The 2196-nt window shown below is 32.2% G+C and overlaps 1 pseudogene across 1 annotated transcript; it reads left to right on the top strand.

Moving 5' to 3' along the window:
- Positions 1-1864, top strand: LOC145034329 ((+)-neomenthol dehydrogenase-like; annotated as a pseudogene). The gene is made up of 5 exons (XR_013678025.1): positions 1-302; positions 387-569; positions 851-919; positions 1015-1203; positions 1288-1864. The product of XR_013678025.1 is annotated as a (+)-neomenthol dehydrogenase-like (transcript).
- Positions 1865-2196: the final 332 nt, after the last annotated feature.

Genomic DNA, 2196 nt, shown 5'->3' on the forward strand with positions numbered 1-2196 from the left:
GCGTCAATTTCTTACAATCTTTAACAATTAATAACCGTCTCTGAAAAATAAAACAAAGATCATAAGTTAAAGGATTTTCGATATATGTTTAGATAATTGTATGAAACCAGCCCAAAAACCCACTTTAGAGATTAAAATAAGTCATGGATGATCCTGAGCCACATACATCCATACTCAATATCCTGGAAATGATTAAAAAAAAAAGAGTGGATGAACTGGTTGTCGTTTTTTTGTTGCAATATAAAAGAGGTTACTTTCTTCTTCTTACTTACCTAAATCATATGAGCCATGGAGGAGAAAAGGTATGTTTCATCTTCTTTAATAGATATGTTATTCAAAATCTTCTCATGAATCAAGTTGTTCTTTTTCTTTGTTTAAAATTCCAGATATGCTGTTGTCACAGGAGGAAACAAAGGGATCGGATTCGAAATATGTCGTCAGCTTGCTTTAAATGGGATTGAAGTCGTATTAACAGCTAGAAACGAGAGCAGAGGGACATCAAAGATCCAACTAGCATAGCACGTCTTGCCAAATTCATCGAAATCCACTTCAAAAAACTTGATATCTTGGTATGTAAAAGATTGATAGCTAGATAGACATATATACTTCGTTTCTGACAGAATAAGTAATTAATCATCTACAATAACTTATATGTAAGTAATTAAAGAGGTTTTCACGATTGTAATTCAAGTATGAGGACACATTTTGGGTAGATCATAAATTATAAAAAAAAGTATAAATCTATGTGTATAGTTTAAAAAATATTTTTTTTAAAAAAAATCTTTATTTAATTTCGCTTAAAGAATTGTTATGTTGAAATTAAGAAAATTAATGTAAATCTCATATGCAGGTCAATAATGCAGCAGAAGGTGGAGTCGTTTATGTAAATGATAGAAAATTTAGAGATGGAGGAGGATTTGTGAGTATTTCTGTTGACATATATAGCTAATCTCGATTGCGAAAAGAGCAATATCGTGAATAGTTAAGAAGCTTTGTGATGATTGGTTTGATCAGGTGCAAGTGATGGACAAAAATCTACACCTTCTAACGAACGTTCTTGAGGAACCTTATGAATTGGCAGAAGAATGTTTGAAGACAAATTATTATGGAACCAAACGAATTACAGAAGCGCTTATTCCTCTTCTCCAACTCTCTAAATCGCCAAGAATCGTAAACGTTACATCTGCTTATGGAAACCTACACGTAAGTAACTCATATATACATAAAATTTGAAACGATTGGACATAGAAAGTTCGAACATGTAAACATTATATCTTTGTTTTCCAGTGGTTTTACAATGAGAAGCTGAAAGAAGAGTTAATTGACATTGAGAATTTGACTGAAGAAAAGATCAAAGAGATTATTCAAGGGTTTTTGAGGGACTTTAAGGCTGGTAAGTTACAGGAGAATGGATGGCCCTTGACAGTTGCAGCTTATAAAGTTTCGAAAGCTGTTCTTAATGCATACACAAGGCTAATGGCAAGAAAGTTTCAAAATATTCTTGTGAACTGCGTGCATCCTGGGTATTGTGTAACGGATATGACATCTAACACGGGAGTCAGTACTGCAGAAGAAGGCGCTAAAGGTCCAGTAATGGCTGCTTTGTTGCCTGATGAGGGGCCTTCCGGCGCCTATTTTGATAAAATGGAGAGAGCTTCATTTACGTTAATTGAAAGGGCAATATGGTAAGAACAGCTTAGTATTATTGCATCTATGGAAATTCATTTTACTTATCTTTTTTAATCGTTTTGCCGCTTTGTGATTGGATGCTGGCATGGATATTCCGTAATAGATATGTAATCTATTTAAGATGATAACTCGTTGGACCAAATTCTTACCAAGTCGGAAAGTACTTAAAATTAAATCGGTTTAAGTCGAGTTGAATCCGAGTTTGAGCTACTTGATTACATTTTTTTAGTCGAGTTTGTGTCTAACAATAACAAGTTTGTTTGTGAAACTCTCAAGCATAGTCAAACATAGTTATATTTAAAGTTAATCTCATAAATACCCTTATATTTTATGGGGATTAAACATTATCTTTATTTTTTAAAGAATAAATCTTATATTTTTCATTTTTTCTCAAAAATCTCTCAACTTTGTCTTTTTTTTTTCACCGAAAAAATCACAATCTTTCTAAACGTTTTTAAATATATCCTCAACTTTTTCAAATTTTTCTAAACAAATCCTCACATTTAA

This window comes from Lactuca saligna, chromosome 3, assembly GCF_052625555.1.
Source record: "Lactuca saligna cultivar CGN05327 chromosome 3, ASM5262555v1, whole genome shotgun sequence".
Taxonomy (NCBI): domain Eukaryota; kingdom Viridiplantae; phylum Streptophyta; class Magnoliopsida; order Asterales; family Asteraceae; genus Lactuca; species Lactuca saligna.